At 37.1% G+C, this 26,215-nt stretch overlaps 1 pseudogene; it reads right to left on the reverse strand.

Moving 5' to 3' along the window:
- Positions 1–20,516, reverse strand: part of LOC113927955 — a 56,672-nt pseudogene extending 36,156 nt beyond the window's left edge.
- Positions 20,517–26,215: the final 5,699 nt, after the last annotated feature.

A 26,215-nucleotide genomic window follows, 5' to 3' on the forward strand; every position in this document is an offset into this window, starting at 1 on the left:
CTCTTATACCAAAACCCAAAGCCCAATTAAGACACTATAATAAAAGGAGAACTACAGGCTAATATCTTTGATAAATATAGCCACAAAAATCCCCAACAGAATATTAGCAAACCAAATTCAGCAATACATTAAAAGGTCATTCACCACAATCAGTGGGATTTATTCCTGGGATAAAAACTTGGTTTATTTTTCACAAATCAATCTGATATATCACATCAACAAGAGAAAGGATAAAAACTATAGGATCATTTCAACAGATACAGAACAAGCATTTGACAAAGTACAATATCCATTCATGATAAAAACCCTTAACAAAGAAGGTTTAGAGGGAACATACCTCAATAAAGGCCATATATGAAAAACCTACCACTACCATCATACACAATGGTAAATAAAAACCACCTAAGGGTTTTCCACCTAAGATCTGAAACAAGACAAGGATGTCCACCCTCACCAGTTTTATTAAACATAGTACTGGAAGCCCTAGCCATAGCAATCAGACAAGAAAAGGCATCCAAATTGGTAACTTTCACTATTTGCACATGACATGATACTATATATAGAAAACCCTAAAGTCTCCACCCCAAAAAAACTTACTAGAATTGATAAATGAATTCAGTAAGGTTGCAGGATACAAAATTAATATACATAAATAGGTTGCACTTCTATACACTAATAATAAATCAGCAGAAATAGAAATTAAGAAAACCAATCCCATTCACAACTGTACCAGAAATAAAAATACCTAGGAATAAATTCAACCAAGGATATGAGAGGCCTGTACTCTGAAAACTATTTTAAATATTGATGAAAGAAATTGAAGATGACACAAATGTAAAGACATTCCATGCTCATGACTGAAAGAGAGGTTAAAGTGTCCATATTATCCAAAGAAATCTACAGATTTAATGCAATCACTATCAAAATACCAACAGCATTTTTCACACAACTAGAACAAAATCTTCAAACTTGTGTAGAATCACAAGATCCTGAATAGCCAAAGCAATCTTGAAAAAGAACAAAACTGGAGGTATCACAATCCCCGATGTCAAGAAATACTACAAAGCCAAAGTAATCAAAACAGTATGGTATAGTATAAAAATATTTACATACATCAATGAAACAGAATAAAAAGCTCAGAAATAAATTCACATTTATATAGTCAATTAACCCTCGACAAAGGAGGAAAGAATATGCAATGGGAAAAAGTCTCAACAAATGGTGTTGGGAAAACTAGAAAGCAACATGCAAAAGGATGAACCTGGACTACTTTCTCACACTATACACAAAAAGAAACTGAAAATGGATTTAAGATCTAAACATAAGACATGAAACCATAAAAATCCTAGAAGAGAGCATGGACAGTAATTTCTCTGACACTCGCCATAGCAACATTTTTCTAGATATGTCTCCTGAGGCAAGGGAAACAAAAGTAGACATAAACTATTGGGATTACAGCAAAATAAAAAGCTTCTGCATAGCAAAGAAACAACCAACAAAAAGACAACCTACTGAACGGGAGAAGAAACTTGTAAATGATCTCTCCAATAAAGGGTTAGTATCTAAAACACATAAAGAACTTTTAAAGCTCAACATCCAAAAAAACAAGTAATCCTGAAGACATGAACAAACATTTCTCCCAAGAAGACCTACAAATATTCAAGAGATACATGAAAAGTAGTTCAATATCACTCATCATCAGGAAAATGCAAATCAAAACTATAATAAGACATCACCTCACACTTGTCAGATGGCTATAAACAAGAGAAGAAATAAATTTTGCTGAAGATGTGGAAAAAAAGGAACCCTTGGGCACTCTTGGTGGGAATGCAAACAGTATGGATGTTCCTCAAAAAGTTAAATATAGAATTACCATATGATCCAGTAACTCCACTGCTGGGTATTTTCCCAAAGAATACAAAAATACTAATTCTAAAAGATATATGCACCCCTATGTTTATTGCAGCATTATCTACAATAGCCAAAATATGAAAGCAACCCAAGTGTTCACTGATAGATGAATAGATAAAGAAGATGTGAATAAAGATGTATACACATACATACATCTACATAAATGGAATATTACTCAGCCATACAAAAGAATGAAATCTTGCCATTTGCAATACAGATGGAGCGAGAGGGGATACTGTTAGATGAAATAAGTCATAGAAAGACAAATACCATATGATTTCATTCATGTATGTGCAATTTAAGAAATAAAACAAGAAAAAAAAAAGAAACCAAAAAACAAGACTCTTAACTATAGAGAACAAACTGATGGTTATCAGAGAGAAGGTAAGTGGGGGGTGGGGGGATGGATGAAATAAGTGAAGGAGATTAAGAGTACATTCAGCCTGATGAGCACTGAGTAATGCACAAAACTGTTAAATCACTATATGGTATACCTGAAACTAATATAACACTATGTGTTAACTATACTGGAATTAAAATTTAAACAAATAAGAATAACCAGTCACAAAGAGCCAACTAGTCTTTCCCAATAAAGCAACAGCTTCAGTCATACCCAATCAAATATTCCTTGTTTTGCTTCCCCTTTCTCTATAAAAACTTTCCCCCTAGCTCCTATCAGTGGAACACTCCTAACTACTTTTGGTTTAGCCACACTCATTTCAAATTGATGTATGTTCAAATAAACTCATAAATTGTAATATGTCTCAATTTATCATTTAACACTCAAGACTACCATGTGAGTCAATATTTCCAAAGTCATTGAACAAAAGAATAAAGCTATTATCCTGAGGTCAAAGGACTTCGTCTTTCTTTTATATATGACTGAAGCATGTGGTATATTGAGAAAGCTAAAACCAGTACTGCTACTTTAGAACTTCTCACACTGGATTGTACTAATTAGTTCTTCCTCACTTGTTGCTTAATTTACCCATTTAACTAAGAAATGAAGACTAATTTTGATGAATGACTTAGTGTTTTCCAAAAACACAAACAAAAAAAATTAACATCACTATTCCTCAACATTTTCCAAAGAACTGTGGAAGAAATGTAAGTTAAATGAAGCAGAAATTTTAAAAGCATATGTAAATTATTCACCTAAAACACATCGAGCAGAAATCAGAAAGACACCTAGTTTCTATTTGAATCAGACTCAGAGTTCATCCAAGCAAAATCAGATTCTCTGAAATAGCTCTGAATTAACAATAAGTCCAAAATAGGGCCACTTTTTAAGGTAGCCTAAACATTACAGAGAACTGAAAGTACTTAGCCATGTATGGAATTCAAGGTGGTACATTTTTTGGATGATTTGTTCCAATAAGCTGGCAAGAGCTCTTAGAAATTCATTTTGTAGACACTCAATGCTATGACACTTTTTATTTTGCTTTTGAAAAACATTGAAGTTGTTTTTTTCCTTTTTCCTCTTCAGAAATAAGAAGTGTGAAGTGGAAGTTTGGAGAATTGCTGAGGACAGCCCAAAAGCCCTGCCAAATGAACATCTTGGGGAATATAACTTCTGTTCATTAGAGCAAGGCTGGCTCACCCGCTGGACATGGGGGAGGGTATTAGGCAGGCAGATGTTCATGATTCTTAAAGTGGCAAATTGAGCAGCTAATTTTAAAGGCTAGAACATTAGCTAAAGAATGGTCTTGAAGGACAATGAACTTGTTGACCTATTTTGGAGGATTTTTTTTTTTAAATGTTCTCAAGGCACCAGCCATTTTTTTTATTAGGTAAAAGGGAAAAATTGGTCATGTCTAGTATTTTTCCAGAAATTTAAGCCAGCAAATATGGTTACATTATTTTGCTTCTTGTCTTTCACATCTTCAACTCCAGGTCTTTTGAAACTACTTTAACATACTTAGTAGAGGATCATTCTTGGATCCTCACCCTCATAGAGACTGGTATATTCAGGCATGTCAAATATTTGAGAATAGTTTTAATGACAAGTTAGAGGTATTGATCCTTATGTTTTAGGGAGAGTCTTATCTTAAGAAAATAAAATATTTTAAGTCATTATATCTCAAGTTTTCATGTTCTAGGTCCCAATCAGTCACTGTATTAAAAATCTTGAGTCCCAGGGATGTCTGGGTGGGTACAGTCAATTAAGTATCCAACTCTCAGTTTTGGCTCAGGTCATGATCTCAGGGTCATGAGATGGAGCCTGACATTAGGCTCCATGTTCAGCTTGGATCTGCCTAAGTTTTGCTTTCCCTCTGCCCCACCTCCCATGCTCTAAAATAAATGAATCTTAAAAAAAAAAAAAAATCGGGATTCCCACCATGATGCTCATTCGTTCATTCATTCATTCACCATTCTTTAATTGAATGTACTACAAAACAGACAATGTTGTAAAAAGTGAAAATGTTTATTGGGTGAAATGGGGAAGGGGTTAGAGAAGAAACAAAAAAAAAAGTCATTATATCGTACAATAGGAGATGATGAATACTAGAAAAAAAGTAAGGGGTGTTGGGAATACTGTGAGAGAAGCTGCAGTTATAAATAGGATGCCCTGGGTAGGACTCATGAGAAGGTGATAGGTGAATAAAGATTTAAAGATGCAGAGGAAGTAGGTCCTACCAACATCTGGAAAGACATTCCAAGTGAAGAGAACACAAGTGTGAAGTTTCAAGATTGGTGTGTTCCTGGTAAATTCACGAAGCAGCAAAGTAGAGCAGAGAGAGCAGGGAAAGAATGGCAGTAAATTATGTCAATATATAATACCATTTTCAGGATTTCCCATTTACTCTGAACCAAATAGGGTGTCATTGGAGGTTTTGAGGACTGGTATGAGCTAATCTGCCACACATTTTAATGGGATATTTTGAGAATAAACTATGGAGACGAGGATGGGATTAGGATGACCAGTTGAGAACCTGTTGTATTAGTCAATGCCAGAGATAATAGTGCTTGCAATCAGGGTAGGAGTGATGGAGATGGTGAATAATCGATGGTTCTAGATATGTTTTGAAGGTAAAATTACTGCTAATTAAGAGAATGCAGAGGAGGTGCCTGGGTGGCTTAGTCATTAACCGTCTGCCTTCGGCTCAGGTCATGATCCTAGGGTCCTGGGATTGAGCCCCACATCAGGCTCTCTGCTCAGCGGGAAACCTGCTTCTCCCTCTCCCACTCCCCCTGCTTGTGTACCCTCTCTCGCTGTCTCTCTCTGTCAAATAAATAAAATCTTTTTTTAAAAAAGAGAGAGAATGTAGCATGTGGGTGAAATAAAGGAAGACTTTTGCTTGAGCTACTGAAGATGGTGTTGCCAGTAATTGATATGGGAAATTACAAGTAAACAGTATCAGAAGATTATAAGGTTACATTTTAAACACAGTAAATTTGAGATGTCAAGAGGTCTCCAGAGTTTCCATTAGAAATAAGTTGAAATGTTATCCAATAGGTAGTTGGATAAAGAAGTACGGATTTCAGGGGAGAAGTCAAGCTGGTGAAATAAAGTTTTAAATTATAAGCAAGAGGTCAAATATATATGGAAATTAAATGAGTCCCCTTAAAGGGATTATAACTGAAGACAAAAGTTGTCTGAAGACTAAATTCTAAGGGACTCCAATCTTAATAAAGACTGAGAATGTATAACAGCAAGGAAGAAAATGAGAATGTGGCCACATGAACCCGAGGAACAAAGGTATTTCTTGATGGAAGAAATAATCGGATGTGCCACATGTTTTATTTAGGACAAAAATGTGAGGTCTGAAAATTGACACAGATTTTATAATGGGAAATTCACTGGTGATCTGGAACAAAAAGACTCACATTACTGTGCAAGTTTTTCATATGTTTACAGGCATTTTTAAGATTTTATTTATTTATTTCAGAGAGAGAGAGACAGAGAGAGAGGGCACACAAGAAGGGGGAGTAGGAGAGGGAGAAGCAGGGCTCCCACTGAACAGGGAGTCCAATGTGGGGCTTGATCCCAGGACTCTGGGATCATGACCTGAGCCAAAGGCTGTCGCTTAACGACTGAGCCACCCAGGCGCCCGTTTACAGGTATTTCTTATGATAAGTAGAAAAAGAAATGCAGTGGTAAATTTGGGGAATATTTTACTGCTATGGCTAATTGCTAAAATTATCTTACAGTTCAATTAAGCTATTAATGTATCCTCTGAGAGAACAGAAATAGCATGGATTTTGCATGATTAAAGACATAAGCTTGAATCTTCATTCTTGAATTTATTAGTTTGCTTAAATATTCAAATTATTTAGCCACCTAGAAACTCTGTCATAAGTATGAATAAGAATAGTAATACTCAATTTATGGGGCTACTATAAATATTATATGTATACCATTCATAAATTCAGCAATGGTTAAAATAATCCATATGTAACATTAAATTATACCGAGTAGCTTAACTAGAATGACAGATTGAACACATATTTATCATTTTTTTCCTTCTGAGACTCAATTATAATGACAAAAAAATAAAAGGGGATAAATATTCAACAACAAGAACAACTAAATAAGCATCAGCAGTTAAAAGATTTCGGTATCATTTTTAGATGTGAAACTGATAAAGCAGGGCAGAAGGAGCTTCTTCCTATGATGTGTATGGTGCAGCCCAGCATGCCAAAAAATTAAAGTGCTTATTTCATTAATCCTAAGAACAATCAAAGAAATCATGTTCTTCCCTCCATTACATTGATGAGAAAACTGAAGCTTAGGCAGGTTAAGATGCATTACTATAATCTTAAAGGTAATAAGTGGTAGAGCCAAGATTTGATTCATTTTCTCCCCTAATTCCACTGGTTGATAATGTCAAAAGTGCCAACAGATCTATAACATATCCATGAATACAATGTGCCTATCCACCTATGAGATTTTTAACTATTCATGTACTCTAAGACACAAGTTTTGGTATCCTAAAACTTCTTAGTCTTTGAATGTCCTACATGTTTGCATTTCTTTACAATTTCTGAGGTAATATTCAAACAGGATCAATCACTTTCCCTTATTTTTTTTTAAAGGGAGTGACCTAAATACACCTAGAAAAGAGCAGATGAACTAATAAATTTTGACTAGCTGCTGTATAAACAAGAGCAGTTGAGCAATAGGTATAAAACTAAAGAAGGACAAGTTAGCATCAGCAAGATCACTGAAAAGACTAAGAAATGACAAAGAGGAACACTGAGTAGGGAATATGTTATTTATGGATCAAGATGCAACTCTGAAGTAAATTTGTCTTGAATATTATGAGTGATGGTCAGTTTAGTATCCTAGAGGAAAACAGTGTAAATGTGAGATTGGTCATTCTCTAAAACCAATTCCTAGATAGTATGATACAAATCTCTTTTGGGGCACCTGGGTGGCTCAGTTACTTGAGCATTTGACTGTTGGCTTCAACTCAGGTGATGATATCAGGGTTGTGAGATCCAGCTCTGCGTGAGGCGCCACAATCAGCATGGAGTCTGCTTGACATTCTTTCCCTCTCCCTCATCCTCTGCCTCTATCCCTACTCACACTCTAAAATAAATAAAATCTTGAAAAAAAAATTACAAATCTCTTTTGACTTCAAGATTCTAGAAATTTTCTATGTCCTGAAATAGATGGTCTCCCCATGTCTAAGCAGCTATTCTTATTTAATGTCTATTATCATGGTAGTGACCCTAAGGATATTAAGTATTATTTGGCAATAAAAAGGTTATAAAATCACAAATTATAGTGAAACTCTAATCCAGTTATTCAATTTAAATCAAAGGTGTGTACACCTTTTATAAAGACAATTTTTAATGAAGACAAGAACAGAATGATAGTGAAATCTGTTGGGCTATTGCAGTGTAAGCCTTGTGGGTAAGTAGAATATGTGAGAGACTAATGCAGGATTCAGAAGTTCAATGTTTGCAGGATATCCAAAAACGATCAGTTTTGTGGCACAGATTTATAGATGTAGATGCCAGCAAGGAATTTAAAATAAATGGGTTATATGTTTAATCACCTCTTATTACTTCCAATTGTTTTTTTTTTTTTTCTATTTGCAAGATATAATTTCCTAGATTCATTCTTTACTATGGAGAAATTTTAGAAAAATTGAAAGTTGAATATTTTAAGGGATATACTATTCATTATGCTAGTTTCTGAGTGTTCTTTCTGTATATCAATTTACTCAAACTTGATTGCAATTTGGGAATCACTGGTTTAGTGGTAGTAGCAATGATGGTAGTAGTGGTAAAAACAGGTAATACCTGTTGGATATGAGCCTGGCACTATCTTAGGAACTTTAAATATATTAATTCATGTAACTCCTATAAATGACCCAATGAGATGGGAACTGTATTAGTTTTTTATATGGAGAAACTGAGACAGGTTGAGTAATTTTCCAGGTTCACACAGCTTGTTAATGAAGGCACTGGATTCAAATCCTGGCACTCAAGCTCCTACTCTTTGCTTGCTTGCTTTCTCCCCTCCTTCCTTCCTTGCTTTTAGAGGAGAGAGAAGGGGAGAGGGAGAGAATCTTAAGCAGACTCCACACTAAGCACAAAGCCAGATGTGGGATTCAATCTCACAACCCCAAGATCATAATCTGAGCCCAAATCAAGAGTCCAACTTCCAAGCAACAGAGCCACCCAGGCACCCCTCTCTGCTGCTTTAAATGAAAATATATCCTGCTTTTGGAATGATTGTAACTTTTCTTGAAAACATTTTGCACCTTCAAATGGGTTCAAGTTCACTAATTATTCATTTTAGGGACATTCTCAACTGGAAGAAATATTTGCACTGATCCACAAATTACCACATATTTTTTTCTGAACACTGGCATATCTTTACAAAGAGGTCAGCCTGATGAGGAGGTAAGTCTGTAGTGATATAACTAAGACTCTTGGGTATTTATTAACAAAAATCTACATGATTCATGGATATTTATTAACAGAAATCTACATGTGATTCTTTAATTTGAATTTATAATGAATTATGCTAGTATTCTGGAGACTGAATAATTCTTTTCCTCCTAGAACGATTCTTCTGTGTTACTAGACAACATTTTGCTACATTGATTCTATTTGCTAGGATTTTATTTAGATTTTTCTGCTTTTATAAGAATATTTCTTTATTAATTTATTGGACAATCTTACCAGATTCTGATATTAAATGTGTCCTAGTTTTATAAAATTAGAAAGCTTTCCATTTTTTTTTCCTATGATGAAAATATGTTCTTTAAAATGAGACAAAACTACTATGATCTTCCTGATTTTTTCTTTTCCATTTTTTTTACATGGAGATCTTTATTATTATATTCCCAAATAAGATCACGGAATTTTTTTAATTTGGTATTTGTTCTTTTTTAATTTGGTATTTGTTCTAGGGTAACATTATGGTAATTCACATTTTTACTAGAGAATCAGTTATGTCTTTCAGTGTTTCAAATTTGTTGAAATACAGTTACTAGTATAAACTTTCTTTTTTAATGTCTCCCAAATTTTTCATGCATGTCATTTTACTTTTATAACACTGAAAAATGAGTAATATTTATGCATTCGTATCAGATTTGAAAGTGATTTGACAAAATTCAGCCTGTTATTCTAAAATATAAATAAAATCTTTCATAACCTAGTCTTAAGTATAGCTTAGATAATGTAGTACTTAAAAGCAACTAAAAGAAATTATTCTAGAGAGGCGGAGCAAGATGGCGGAGGAGTAGGAGACCTAGATTTCGTCTGGTCTCAGGAATTCAGCTAAATAGGGATCAAACCATTCTGAACACCTACGAACTCAACAGGAGATCGAAGAGGAGAGTAGCAACAACTCTCTGAACAGAGAAGCGACCACTTACTGGAAGACAAAATGACAAGACGAAAAATATCACCTCAGCAAAAAGAACAAGAGGAAATACCGTCAGCCAGGGACCTACTCAATACAGACATTAGTACGATGTCGGACCTAGAGTTCAGAATCATGACTTTAAAGACACTAGCTGGGCTTGAAAAAAGCGTGGAAGTTATTAGAGAAACCCTTTCTGCAGAAATAAAAGAACTAAAATCTAACCAAGTCGAAATCAAAAAGGCTATTGATGAGGTGCAATCAAAAATGGGGGCACTAACTGCTAGAATAAATGAGGCAGAAGAGAGAATCAGTGATATAGAAGACCAAATGATGGAAAATAAAGAGGCTGAGAAAAAGAGAGAGAAACAACTACAGGATCACGAGGGCAGAATTCGAGAGATAAGTGATACGATAAGACGAAACAACATTAGAATAATTGGGATCCCAGAAGAAGAAGAGAGAGAGAGAGGGGCAGAAGGTATATTGGAGCAAATAATAGCAGAGAACTTCACTAATGTGAGGAAGGAAACAGGCATCAAAATCCAGGAGGCACAGAGAACCCCTCTTAAAATCAATAATAATAGGTCAACACCCCGACATCTAATAGTAAAACTTACGAGTCTCAGAGACAAAGAGCAAATCCTGAAAGCAGCTCGGGAGAAGAGATATGTAACCTACAATGGTAGAAACATTAGATTGGCAACAGACCTATCCACAGAGACCTGGCAGGCCAGAAAGGACTAGCAAGATATCTTCAGAGCACTAAGGGAGAAAAATATGCAGCCAAGAATACTATATCCAGCTAGGTTGTCATTGAAAATAGAGGAGAGATAAAAAGCTTCCAGAACAAACAAAAACTAAAGGAATTTGCAAACACAAAACCAGCCCTAAAAGAAATATTGAAAGGGGTCCTCTAAGCAAAGAGAGAACCTAAAAGCAGCAAAGATCAGAAAGGAACACAGACAACATACAGTAACAGTCACCTTACAGGCAATACAATGGCACTAAATTCATACCTTTCCATAGTTACCCTGAATGTAAATGGGCTCAATGCCCCAATCAAAAGACACAGGCTATCAGATTGGATTAAAAAACAAGACCCATCGATATGCTGTCTGCAAGAGACTCATTTTAGACCCAAAGACACCCCCAGATTGAAAGTGAGGGGGTGGAAAACCATTTACCATGCTAATGGACACTAAAAGAATGCTGGGGTGGCAATCCTTATATCAGACAAACTAGATTTTAAAACAAAGACTGTAATAAGAGATGAAGAAGGACACTATATCCTACTTAAAGGGTCTATCCAACAAGAAGATCTAACAATTGTAAATATCTATGCCCCGAACATGGGAGCAGCCAATTATATAAAGCAATTAATAACAAAAGCAAAGAAACACATTGACAACAATACAATAATAGTGGGGGACTTTAACACCCCCCTGACTGAAATGGATAGATCATCTAAGCAAAAGATCAACAAGGAAATAAAGACTTTAAATGACACACTGGGCCAAATGGACTTCAAAGACATATTCAGAACATTCCATCCCAAAGCAACGGAAGACACATTCTTCTCTAGTGCCCATGGAACATTCTCCAGAACTGATCACATCCTAGGCACAAATCGGGTCTCAACCGGTACCAATAGATTGGGATCATTCCCTGCATATTTTCAGACCACAATGCTTTGAAACTGGAACTCAATCACAAGAGGAAAGTTGGAAAGAACTCAAATACATGGAGGCTAAAGAGCATCCTACTAAAGAATGAATGGGCAAGCCAGGAAATTAAAGAAGAATTTAAAAAATTCATGGAAAGAAATGAAAATGAAAACACAACTGTTCAAAATCTTCGGGATACAGCAAAGGCAGTCCTGAGAGGAAAGTATATAGCAATAGAAGCCTTTCTCAAGAAACAAGAAAGGTCTCAAATACACAACCTAACTCTACACCTAAAGGAGCTGGAGAAAGAACAGCAAATAAAGCCTAAACCCAGCAGGAGAAGAGAAATAATAAAGACCAGAGCAGAAATCAATGAACTAGAAACCAAAAGAACAGTAGAACAGATCAACGAAACGAGGAGCTGGTTCTTTGAAAGAATTAACAAGATTGATAAATCCCTGGCCAGACTGATCCAAAAGAAAAGAGAAATGACCCAAATCAACAAAATCATGAATGAAAGAGGAGAGAACACAACCAACACCAAAGAAATACAAACAATTATAAGAACATATTATGAGCAACTCTATGCCAGCAAATTAGATAACCTGGAAGAAATGGGTGCATTCCTAGAGATGTATCAACTACCAAAATTGAACCAGGAAGAAATAGAAAACCTGAACAGACCTATAACCACTAAGGAAATTGAAGCAGTCATCAAAAATCTCCCAACAAACAAAAGCCCAGGGCCAGATGGCTTCCCAGGGGAATTCTATCAGACATTTAAAGAAGAATTAATACCTATTCTCCTGAAACTGTTCCAAAAAATAGAAATGGAAGGAAAACTTCCAAACTCATTTTATGAGGCCAGCATTACCTTGATCCCAAAACCAGACAAAGACCCCATCAAAAAGGAGAATTAGAGACCCATATCCTTGATGAACATGGATGCAAAAATTCTCACCAAAATACTAGCCAATAGGATCCAACAGTACATTAAAAGGATTATTCACCACGACCAAGTGGGATTTATCCCTGGGCTGCAAGGCTGATTCAACATCCGCAAATCAATCAACGTGATACAATACATTAACAAAAGAAAGAACAAGAATCATATGATCCTCTCAATAGATGCAGAAAAAGCATTTGACAAAGTACAGCATCCTTTCTTGATCAAAACTCTTCAAAGTATAGGAATAGAGGGTACATACCTCAATATCATAAAAGCCATCTATGAAAAACCTACAGCAAATATCATTCTCAATGGGGAAAGGCTGAGAGCTTTTCCCCTAAGGTCAGGAATGCGGCAGGGATGTCCACTCTCACCACTGCTATTCAACATAGTATTAGAAGTCCTAGCCACAGCAATCAGACAACAAAAAGAAATGAAAGGCATCTAAATCAGCAAAGAGGAAATCAAACTCTCACTCTTTGCAGATGATATGATACTGTATGTGGAAAACCCAAAAGACTCCACCCCAACTCTGCTAGAACTCATACAGGAATTCAGTCAAGTAGCAGGATATAAAATCAATGCACAGAAATCAGTGGCATTCCTATACACCAACAAGACAGAAGAGAGACAAATCAAGGAGTCGATCCCATTTACAATTGCACCCAAACCATAAGATACCTAGGAATAAATTTAACCAAAGAGGCAAAGGATCTGTACTCAGAAAACTATAAAATACTCATGAAAGAAATTGAAGAAGACACAAAGAATGGAAAAACGTTCCATGCTCATGGATTGGGAGAACCAACATTGTGAAGATGTCAATGCTACCTAGAGCAATCTACACATTCAATGCAATCCCCATCAAAATACCATCCACTTTTTTCAAAGAAATGGAACAAAGAATCCTAAAATTTGTATGGAACCAGAAGAGACCCCGAATAGCCAGAGGAATATTGAAAAAGAAAAGCAAAGCTGGTGGCATCACAATTCCGGACTTCCAGCTCTATTACAAAGCTGTCATCAGCAAGACAGTATGGTACTGGCACAAAAACAGACACATAGATCAATGGAACAGAATCGAGAGCCCAGAAATGGACCCTCAACTCTATGGTCAACTAATCTTTGACAAAGCAGGAAAGAATGTCCAATGGAAAAAAGACAGTCTCTTCAACAAATGGTGTTGGGAAAATTGGACAGCCACATGCAGAAGAATGAAACTGGACCATTTCCTTACACCACACACAAAAATAGACTCAAAATGGTTGAAAGACCTAGATGTGAGACAGGAGTCCATCAAAATCCTAAAGGAGAACACAGGTAGCAACCTCTTCGACCTCACCACAGCAACTTCTTCCTAGAAACATCGCCAAAGGCACAGGAAGCCACGGCAAAATGAACTATTGGGATTTCATCAAGATAAAAAGCTTTTGCACAGCAAAAGAAACAGTCCACAAAACCAAAGGAAACCAACAGAATGGGAGAAAATATTTGCAAATGACATATCAGATAAAGGGCTAGTATCCAAAATCTATAAAGAACTTATCAAACTCAACACCCAAAGAACAAATAATCCAATCAAGAAATGGGCAGAAGACATGAACAGACATTTTTCCAAAGAAGACATCCAAATGGCCAACAGGCACATGAAAAATGCTCAACATTGCTCGGCATCAGGGAAATCCAAATCAAAACCTCAATGAGATACCACCTCACACCCGTCAGAATGGCTAAAATTAACAAGTCAGGGAACGACAGATGTTGGCGGGGATGTGGAGAAAGGGGAACCCTCCTACACCGTTGGTGGGAAGGCAAGCTGGTGCAACCACTCTGGAAAACAGTATGGAGGTTCCTCAAACAGTTGAAATTAGAGCTACCATTCGATCCAGCAATTGCACTACTGGGTATTTACCCCAAAGATACAAATATAGGGACCCGAAGGGGTACGTGCACCCCAATGTTTATAGCAGCAATGTCCACAATAGCCAAACTGTGGAAAGAGCCAAGACGTCCATCGACAGATGAATGGATAAAGAAGAAGTGGTATATATACACAATGGAATATTATGCAGCCATCAAAAGGAATGAGATCTTGCCATTTGCAACGACGTGGATGGAACTGGAGGGTGTTATGCTTAATGAAATGTCAGAGAAAGACATGTATCATATGACCTCACTGATATGAGGAATTCTTAATCTCAGGAAACAAACTGAGTGTTACTGGAGTGGTTGGGGGTGGGAGGGAGGGGGTGGCTGAGTGATAGACATTGGGGAGGGTATGTGCTAAGGTGAGTGCTGTGAATTGTGCAAGACTGTTGAATCACAGATCTGTACTTCTGAAACAAATAACGCAACGTATTTTAAGAAAAAAGAAAAAGAAGATAGCAGGAGAGGAAGAATGAAGGGGAGTAAGTGAGAGGGGGAGACGAACCAGGAGAGATGATGGACTCTGAAAAACAAACTGAGGGTTCTAGAGGGGAGGGGGGGTAAGGGGATGGGTTAGCCTGGTGATGGGTATTAAAGAGGGCACATTCTGCATGGAGCCCTGGGTGTTATGCACAAACAATGAATCATGGAACACTACATCAAAAACTAATGATGTAATATATGGTGATTAACATAACAATAAAAAATTTAAAAAAAGAAATTATTCTAAAAATCTAAAGTTAATTTCTATTGAAATTAGGAGCTAAGTAAGCATGCCAATACACACCAGTGTTATTCAACATTGTATTGGAATGTCCAGTGAGAACACTAAGGTAAAAATCTCTCTCACATATTGGAAACAAAAAGCTTTTGATTGACCACATGATAGTGTATGTAGAAAATTCAATAGAGGGGTGCCTGGGTGGCTCAGTCAGTTATGCGTTTGCTTTCGGCTCAGGTCATGATCCCAGGGTCCTAGGGTGAAGACCTGCACTAGGGCTCCCTACTCAGCGGGGAGCCTGCTTCTCCCTCTGCCCCTCCCCCTGCTCAGGCTTTCTCGCTCTCTCTCTCATAAACAAAATCTTTTAAAAAATGAAATTCAGTAGCATTTGTCAAACACTTTTAATCTATATATTTACCAATGGAATGAACATTTTATAATGGAAAGTGGAAAAATTGTAGTTAGAAAATAAACTAAAATATTGAATTTGACAAGGAAGGCATCACATTTATGTCAAGTAGACAAAAAATTTATTTCAAAGAACCAAGATCATAAGAAAAAAGTTAAACAGAAAGATAACATTCTTGAGTTCTAAGACCCAATATCCACCTTGTAAAAGCCAATTCTAATATAAAATTATAAATATTAGGGCTCCCAAACTTGACATTTTAATGTAATTCCAAATTGATCTACAACCAAATGGGTTTTTGTTGTAAAATAAATTTCATATGAAAAAAATGTCCAAAAGCCCAGAAATGTTTTTTAAAAAGATTAAAACTTGTAAAGTTTTAATGTAAGATGTAAACTTGCATACCTGGCATAAAAACAAACTATAAAGTTATGAAAATCAAATAGATATGGTAATAGCCTAGAAATAGAAGGGAAAAATTTAGAAAAAGAGATCCCTGGAATAGATTATAATGTGTTTGAGAGAGTAATCTATGCTAAGGGAAGTATTTTAATTTATTTAGGAAAGGAAAGAGTAATTAACATACTATTATGACAACAGGCTAATGTGTATGGAAGAAAAAAGTTGCACTCTGTATCAGGGTGTTCTTGGACAGAAGCAAGAGAAAACAACTCACATGTAGGTGTTGATCCAGCTTATGTAGCAAAAAGTCTACAAGTCAGTAGTATAGGCTGAGATAGATGTTATAGTATGTCATAGCAGTCTCCTGCTAGTTTTCTGCTCTTCCGGGTTTTCCGAGGAACTTTACATGATTATCCCTATGATCGCAAAATGGCTACTGCCATTCTAGTCATCCATGAAAGACGAAAAGGAAAAGCGTTTTCCCTTTGCTTTTGCTATTTTTGTAAAAGAAGTTGTGCCTTCTTAGGATATATCTGTATGTCTTTGGTCAGAATTTGATTCTTCTGGCTTCAAGGAAGTCTGCTGAAAGTGAGCTTTCTAGTCACCATTATGAAATCAGGCCTTGAAGAAAGCAGTTTAGCCAGAAAGTTGAATAAGAATTTTCAGACTCTGAAAGTATCACTAACTTAACTTAGCACAAAACTATGTTTCAGAAATATTGAATATTTAAATGTAAACTAAAACTCATAGAAAAAAATTTTTTCAATGTCTCAGGTTTCTAACTTTGTGAATTGTAAAATTCCCATTTACAAGTTATCTGGAGATACAGATTAAAAAAAAAAAACCTAGATTTCTATATTATAGAAAATCTAACAAGACTACATGAACTATCTGTGTGTGAAAGATACATTCTAAACCAAATTCTAAAGCTAGAGGCTAACAAAGAAATTAGAATCTTTTGTTTCTATTATGACATTTTCCTGCTTTTATCTTACTTTTTATCATCTTTAAAGATTTTATTATTTGTCAGAGAGAGCGCGCGCACATGCACAAGGAGGGGGGAGTGACGGGCAGAGGGAGAAGCAGGCTCCCGGCTGATCAAGGAGCTGGATATGGAACTCAATCCCAGGACCCTGGGATCATGACCTGAGCCAAAGACAGGCCCTTATTTGACTGAGCCACCCAGGCATCCCTCATTTTTAAATATTTATGTTCATAATATAAATATGAAATAAAATGTTCCTTATAAATCTGCCATAGACTCTCTCCTCTTGGGACTCCCTATCAGTACTTCTTAGGGAGGGATTGACTCCTCTCATGCTCAATCTTCTAAATCAACATCTCTTCTCCATCAAGGCATTCACAAATGACATTCTACCTGAAACACTCCTATAACCCACTCCCAGTCCCAATCCACCTCCTCCTCCCTGACCACTCTTACTGTTTTATCTCTTAGGAGGTTTTCTCACCTTCTTCCCCATTGTATTAGGTTATGTCCCCCTTTTATGCCCTCCCATTACACCTTGTACTTGTTATATTAAGAATCATGTTATGCTCTTTTAATTACTGTGTGACTTCCCTGATGAAAGATTTAGATCATAAGGATGGGACATTTCCATTTTATTTTCTGTTGCTCTTCCAGCATCTAACCTTACTTGGCCTATATGAGTCACTGAGTAACATCTATTGAATGAAGTCCTATAATTTAATGAACTGATAAACTGAATTGTCTTGATTGTTGGTCTGACCTCAAAAGGTAATAAGTCTTTGCTTCATGACCTCTGTTCTAGTGCCTCAATTCTTGACTTCTAGCATAGTAGAGACATGTAACATATAGCAGAGACATATGGAAAAAAGAACAAATCATCATGTTAAAAGGAGTATTTGTGTAGTGGGAAAACATAACCAGCGAAGTATTGGGCAATTTCTGATGGATCAAGTTTCCATTGAGAGAATGAAAATTTCCCCCAACAATCCCTTCTGTATGTTGTTAATTTCAGTTAAGAAATGAATTTCTATCAAAGTGAAGGAAACTAGGATATATTCTACTATAAACAAACAAAAATGGTTAACACCGATTCTTTGGAGACTCATTTTATACTTGAAGCCAAACTCAATTTGCAGCTAAATTCCCCAATATCCAAAGGAGGATTTACAGCTTAGATGCTATTTTCAAAGTTTGGCAAGAAGGAGTTTACATGCTGTGTCATTAAGCTTATCAAAAGCTTTCAGATGCTCATTTTCACCTGTTTTTCCCAAAGCCTAATAACCATTCCATTACTGCCATTTTTCTTCCTATTTACATATTCTACTCCCCAAATACCCAATCACAATACACATTCCTTTATTATCCAAATCTCACTTCTGCCTACAGGCTGAAGGATGCAGAGCTGCCTTTTCATTATTCCTGTCCCTATCTACTGTTTGTGTACACATGCAGACATGTACACATTTCTCTTGCATCCTTACCCTATCATTTGAAATTTTCTTTCCAATATTGGTGAGCCAGTCAGATAAGAGAGCCATGCAAATATAGGTAGGAGAAAGGACATAAAATTTGTGTTTAGGGTAACATTTTTATATGCCTCAGTCCCATCTTAATTGCTTTATAACACTTATAATAATCTCAAATTGAATAAAAAGTTTTGTTGTTTTGATTCTGTTTTTCATTCTGCCTTAACATTTTTTAAAGTACCAATAATTCATAAAGAAGATGTGATATATATACAAAATGGAATATTATGCAGCCATAAAAAGGCATGAGATCGTGCCATTTGCAATGACGTGGATGGAACTGGAGGGTGTTATGCTGAGTGAAATAAGTCAATCAGAGAAAGACATGTATCATATGACCTCACTGATATGAGGAATTCTTAATCTCAGGAAACAAACTGAGTGTTGCTGGAGTGGTGGGGGGTGGGAGGGATGGGGTGGCTGGGTGATAGACATTGGGGAAGGTATGTGCTATGGTGAGCGCTGTGAATTGTACAAGACTGATGAATCACAGATCTGTACTTCTGAAACAAATAATGCAACTTATGTTAAGAAAAAAGAAAAAGAAGAAGATAGCAGGAGGGGAAGAATGAAGGGGAGTAAGTTGGAAGGGGAGACGAACCATGAGAGACAATGGACTCTGAAAAACAAACTGAGGGTTCTAGAGGGGAGGGGGGTAAGGGGATGGGTTAGCCTGGTGATGGGTATTAAAGAGGGCACATTCTGCGTGGAGCACTGGGTGTTATGCACAAACAATGAATCATGGAACACTACATCAAAAACTAATGATGTAATGTATGGTGATTAACATAATAAATAAAAAATAAAGTACCAATAATTCTAAAATATTTAAGTATATAACTTCTCTTCAGCCAGCCCATCTAAACAAATTATTTGTTCTACAAAATCATAGTTACTGGAAGGCCTTGCAACATCACTTACTTGATCAAAATATTACTTATGGCCTGATAATGGAAGATATAAGGAGTGGAGTGTTAAAGAACAGAGAAATTGACACAAACTTTTTCTGGAAGATAGTAGAGTAGCAGGATCCTGAGTTCCCCTGGTCCCACGGACATATCATATCAACAAACACATGTATACAACTAACTCTGAAAATAATCTGAAGTCTAGCAAAACAAATTTTTCACAGCTAGTTGTGGAGACAAGCCACATCTAAAAGGGTAGGAGAGGTGGAGACATGGTCAGGAACCAAATCCCCAGAGTGACTAAGCACTGACAAGAGGGTTATCACAAACACAGATGAGAGGAACAAACCTGAGCACCCCTAGCCCTAGGGACCCGTACTGGGAAGATGAGTCTCCTTAATACCTGGCTTTGAAATTTGTGCAGCTTAACTCAGAGAAGCAGAGGATGATAGAAAATTAAATTCTCACCCTTAAAGATCCAGCACACTAAATAGCTTGGCCCAAGATACAGCAGAGAAGCAACAATTTTTTAAAAATTTTTTATTGTTATGTTAATCACCATACATTACATCATTAGTTTTTGATGTAGTGTTCCATGGTTGGTTGTGCATAACACCCAGTGCTCCACGCAGAACGTGCCCTCTTTAATACCCATCACCAGGTTAACCCATCCCCCCACCCACCTCCCCTCTAGAACCCTCAGTTTGTTTCTCAGAGTCCATCGTCTCTCATGGTTCCTCTCCCCCTCTGATTCCCCCCCCTTCATTGAGAAGCAACAGTTTTAAAAGCCCCTGGGTGAAGGAGATTTGTTAACTAATCTTTAAAACATGTATGGGAGGGGCAGGGATCTGCAGAAAGTTCTTCAAAAATGAAAGTACTGCTGGGTGACCTTTTTCTTGCCCTCTCCCAAGCCTAGATAGCCAGATGCTTGCAGGAGCCAATTCTAACACTTTCAATCTATGTTACTAGTACTCTATGCCCCACTTCAGCATTCCCCCGCAGATTCACTTCACCCAACCTACATACCTTGGCAGAAATCCCTCCAAAGTAGCCCTAATACACCCAGCAGGCAGTCTGGAAGAGAACCAATACCACTCTAGAGTGATTCCTGCACTGGGGAAGAGGGGAGACAACTCTACATACCAGTATGTCTGCAGTTCCTTCCGCCAGCCCTCTTAGCTGGCTACACAGGGAATAAGCCCTGTTCTTCAGTGCTCCAGTAGCTGTGGCAGAGGCTTGCCGGCAGCTAGGCTGAGTGTCAACCAAGGCCACTAGGGAGGCCATGGTGACTGCAGGCCTTTTAATAGTGGGTGTGTGTGTGTGGGGGGGAGGTGTCTTGACTGCAAACAGGCCTTTTAAACCCTGCAGTGCACCAACAGCAGGCAAAACTGTCATTGCAGCCAGCTGGCTGAAGGCCAGCTTTACCCACCAGTGTGCCAGCAGTGAACATGGCTCAGCCACAACAGGAAGATGCAGGCAACCCACAAAGAGAACACCCTTGGAGCATATGTCTCTGGTGGTGGGGGTGGGGATTGTACTACAGGGCACCAAGTACCTCTTGTATATAAAGCCACTACTTCCAAGAGCAGGAGGCATAACTAACCTACCTAATACATAGGGAGCAATAAACAAAATGAGGAAACAGAAGGCTATGTCCAAAAAAAAAAGAAAATCACAGCAACAGAACTAAGTGAAATGAAGATAAGCAGTATGACTAATAGAGACTCCTAAGTAATAGTCAAAGTGAATGAACTCAGAACTTCAACAAAGAAAGAAAATATAAAAAGGAACCACAGAGACTAAGAATAACAAATGAAAAATATACTAGAGGGAATCAGCAGATTAGAAAATGCAGAACAATCAGCACTCTGAAAGACAGGGTAATGGAAAGCAACCAAATTGAACAGCAAAAAGAAAGAATGTAGGAGGTTAAGGGAACTCTGACAACAACCACTGTAATAACATTCACATTATAGGGGTCCCAGAAGGAGAAAAGAGAGAAGAGGTGCACAAAATGTATTTGAAGAAATAATAGGTGAAATATTCCCTAATCTGGGAAAGGACACAGACATCCAAGTTCAGAAAGCACAGAGGGGCCCTAATAAGATGAACCTTAGGAGGTTACACACCAAGACACATAATAACTAAAAAATGGCAGAAAGTAACGAGAAGAAAATCTTAAAAGCAGCAAGAGAAAGAAAAAGTTACAAAGGAAAGCACCAGGCTATTAGTTGATTTTTCAGCAGAAAATTTGTAGACTGGAAGAAATGGCATGATATATTCAGTGTGCTGAAATAAAATAACCTATAGCCAATAGTACTCTAGCTGGCAAGATTATCCTTCAGTTAGAATTAAAGGAGAGGTGACTCAGTAAGTTAAGCATCTGCCTTCGGCTCAGGTCATGATCCCAAGGTCCTGGGATCGAGCCCCACGTTGGGTTCCCTGCTCAGCAGGGAGTCTGTTTCTCTCCCTCCCTCTACCCCTCCCCTCTCTCGTGCTTGCTCTTTCACAAATATGTTTTTTAATTACATAAAGGAGAGATGGTTTGCCAGACAAACAAAAGTTAAAAATATCATTAAACCAGCCTTACAAGAAATGATAAGGGAATTCTTTAAGTGGGGGGGGGAGTCATATCTAGATGTTAAGAAATTATGAAAAGAAAAAAATCTTACAGATAAAAGTAAACATTCAATAAAAATAATCACTTATAAAGCATAGAGGTTAAAACACAAAGTAGAAATATCATTCTCAATGGGGAAAAGCTGAGAGCTTTTCCCCTAAGGTCAGGAATGCGGCAGGGATGTCCACTCTCACCACTGCTATTCAACATAATATTAGAAGTCTGAGCCACAGCAATCAGACAACAAAAAGAAATCAAAGGCATTCCAACAAGAGGAAGTCAAACTCTCACTCTTTGCAGATGATATGATACTGTATGTGGAAAACCCAAAAGACTCCACCCCAAAACTGCTAGAACTCATACAGGAATTCAGTCAAGTAGCAGGATATAAAATCAATGCACAGATATCAGTGGCATTCCTATACACCAACAACAAGACAGAGGAGAGACAAATCAAGGAGTCGATCCCATTCACAATTGCACCCAAAACCATAAGATACCTAGGAATAAATTTAACCAAAGAGGCAAAGGATCTGTACTCAGAAAACTATAAAATACTCATGAAAGAAATTGAAGAAGACACAAAGAATGGAAAAAACGTTCCATGCTCATGGATTGGGAGAACAAACATAGTGAAGATGTCAATGCTACCTAGAGCAATCTACACATTCAATGCAATCCCCATCAAAATACCATCCACTTTTTTTTAAAGAAATGGAACAAATAATCCTAAAATTTGTATGGAACCAGAAGAGACCCCGAATAGCCAGAGGAATCTTGAAAAAGAAAAGCAAAGCTGGCGGCATCACAATTCCGGACTTCCAGCTCTATTACAAAGCTGTCATCATCAAGACAGTATGGTACTGGCACAAAAACAGACACATAGATCAATGGAACAGAATCGAGAGCCCAGAAATGGACCCTCAACTCTATGGTCAACTAATCTTTGACAAAGCAGGAAAGAATGTCCAATGGAAAAAAGACAGTCTCTTCAACAAATGGTGTTGGGAAAATTGGACAGCCACATGCAGAAGAACGAAACTGGACCATTTCCTTACACCACACACAAAAATAGACTCCAAATGGTTGAAAGACCTAAACGTGAGACAGGAGTCCATCAAAATCCTAAAGGAGAACACAGGTAGCAACCTCTTCGACCTCAGCCACAGCAACTTCTTCCTAGAAACATCGCCAAAGGCACAGGAAGCCACAGCAAAAATGAACTATTGGGATTTCATCAAGATAAAAAGCTTTTGCACAGCAAAAGAAACAGTCCACAAAACCAAAAGACAACCGACAGAATGGGAGAAAATATTTGCAAATGACATATCAGATAAAGGGCTAGTATCCAAAATCTATAAAGAACTTATCAAACTCAACACTCAAAGAACAAATAATCCAATCAAGAAATGGGCAGAAGACATGAACAGACATCTTTCCAAAGACGACATCCAAATGGCCAACAGGCACATGAAAAAGTGCTCAACATCGCTCGGCATCAGGGAAATCCAAATCAAAACCTCAATGAGATACCACCTCACACCAGTCAGAATGGCTAAAATTAACAAGTCAGGGAACGACAGATGTTGGCGGGGATGTGGAGAAAGGGGAACCCTCCTACACCGTTGGTGGGAAGGCAAGCTGGTGCAACCACTCTGGAAAACAGTATGGAGGTTCCTCAAACAGTTGAAATTAGAGCTACCATTCGATCCAGCAATTGCACTATTGGGGATTTACCCCAAAGATACAAATGTAGGGACCCGAAGGGGTACGTGCACCCCAATGTTTATAGCAGCAATGTCCACAATAGCCAAACTGTGGAAAGAGCCAAGATGTCCATCGACAGATGAATGGATAAAGAAGAAGTGGTATATATACACAATGGAATATTATGCAGCCATCAAAAGGAATGAGATCTTGCCATTTGCAACGACGTGGATGGAACTGGAGGGTGTTATGCTTAGTGAAGTAAGTCAACCAGAGAAAGACATGTATCATATGACCTCACTGATATGAGGAATTCTTAATCTCAGGAAACAAACTGAGTGTTACTGGAGTGGTTGGGGGTGGGAGGGATGGGGTGGCTGGGTGATAGACATTGGGGAGGGTATGTGCTATGGTGAGCGCTGTGAATTGTGCAAGACTGTTGAATCACAGATCTGTACTTCTGAAACAAATAACGCAACATATTTTAAGAAAAAAGAAAAAGAAGAAGATAGCAGGAGAGGAAGAATGAAGGGGAGTAAGTGAGAGGGGGAGACGAACCATGAGAGATGAGGGACTCTGAAAAACAAACTGAGGGTTCCAGAGGGGAGGAGGTAAGGGGATGGGTTAGCCTGGTGATGGGTATTAAAGAGGGCACATTCTGCATGGAGCCCTGGGTGTTATGAACAAATAATGAATCATGGAACACTACATCGAAAACAAATGATGTAATATATGGTGATTAACATAACAATAAAAAAAAGAATACACTGTTGTTTAGCAGACAGCTGGAAATGGTGAGGGTACTCAAAAAAAAAAAAAACAAAGTAGAAAAATCTACAAAAATTAGTCAATGGACACAAAATAAAGACAAAATATGACATACATAAAACATGGCAGGGGAATAAGAATTTGCTTTTAGAATGTGTTCAAAAGTTAAGCAACTATCAACTTAATATAGACTGCTAAACACATAGGGTGTTATATATAAACCCAATAGTGACCACAAATTGAAAACCTATAATAGATACACAAAAAATAGAGAAAACAATCCAAGCATAACATTAAAGAATGCCATTTAAACCACAAGGGAAGAGAGCAAAGAAAAATATTACAAAGACAACCAGAAACCAATTTTGAAAATATCAGTACATAACTATTAATCATTTCTTTAAATGTAAATGGACTAAATGTTCCAGTCAAAAGACATAAGGTGATAGAGACCCATCTATATGCTGCCTATAAGAGACTCATTTCAGACCTAAAACGCAGACTGAAAATGAAGGGATGGAAAAACATATGCAAATTGATGTGGGAAAAAAAAAAACTGGAGTAGCAATACTTATCAAAATAGATTTTAAAACAAAGACTGTAGCAAGAGAAAAAGATGGACACTACATAAAAAGGTCAATTCAACAAGAGTATAGAACAATTATAAAAATCTTTGCACCCAACATGGGAGCACCTACATATATAAAACAAGTATTAACAGACATAGAGGGGGAAATTGGCCATAATACAATAATAGTAGGTGACTTTGACATCTCACTTACTTTGATAGGACATGCAAACAAAATCAAGGAACAGTGGCTTTGAGAGACATTAGACAAGATGTACGGGACATATACAGAATATCCCATCCAAACACAACAGAATACACATTCTTTAAGTGTACACGGAATATTTACTAGGACAGACCACATGCTAGGCTATAAAAGAAGTCTCAAAAAATATAAGATAGAAATATCATGCATCTTTTCCGATCACAAAAGTATGAAACTAGAGATCAATCACAGAAAAAAGACTGGAAAAACACAAATACGTGGAAACTAAACAAAATGTTACCAAACAGCAAATGAGTCAATGAAGAATCAAAGAGGAAATAACATACCTAGAGATAGAAGGAAATTAAAACACCAATGGTCCAAAATATTTGGGATACAGCAAAAGCAGTTCTAAGGACAATTTAGTGATACAGTCTTCCACCCCAAATAAGAAAAGTCCTGGGTAAACGAGGTAAGCTTACACCTAAAAGAACTAGATAACAAGATTAGTAGAAAGGAAAGAAACATCAGAACAGAAATATATGAAATAGTCTTGAAAAAAAACTGAAGCCAAGAGCTCATTCTTTGAAAAGATAAACAAAATTGATAAACCTTTAGCCAGACTCATCAAAAAAAAAAAAAGAATTCAAAATCTGAAACAAAAGAGAACAAATGACAGAAATATGAAAGAATGTAAGAGACTACTACAAAAAGTTATATGCCAACAAATTGGGCAACCTAGAAGAAATGGATAAATTCCTAGAAACATAATTCTCAAAAACTGAATCAGAAAGAAATATGAAATCTGAACAGACCAATTACTAGCAACAAAATTGAACTGGTAATTAAACTACCAACAAACAAGTCCAGGACCAGATGGATTCACAGGTGAATTCTACCAAACATTTAAAGAGTTAATATCTATTCTCCTCAAACTATTCAGAAGATAAGAGGAAGAAAAGTTTCCAAATACATTCTATGGAGGACAGCATTATACTGATACTAAACCAAAGACACTACCACAAAAAAAGAAGACTATTGGCCAAAATCTCTGATGAACCTAGATGCAAAAAAGTCCTCAACAAAGTATTAGCAAACTACATTCAACAATACAT

Source organism: Zalophus californianus, chromosome 7 (assembly GCF_009762305.2).
Source record: "Zalophus californianus isolate mZalCal1 chromosome 7, mZalCal1.pri.v2, whole genome shotgun sequence".
NCBI classification, from domain to species: domain Eukaryota; kingdom Metazoa; phylum Chordata; class Mammalia; order Carnivora; family Otariidae; genus Zalophus; species Zalophus californianus.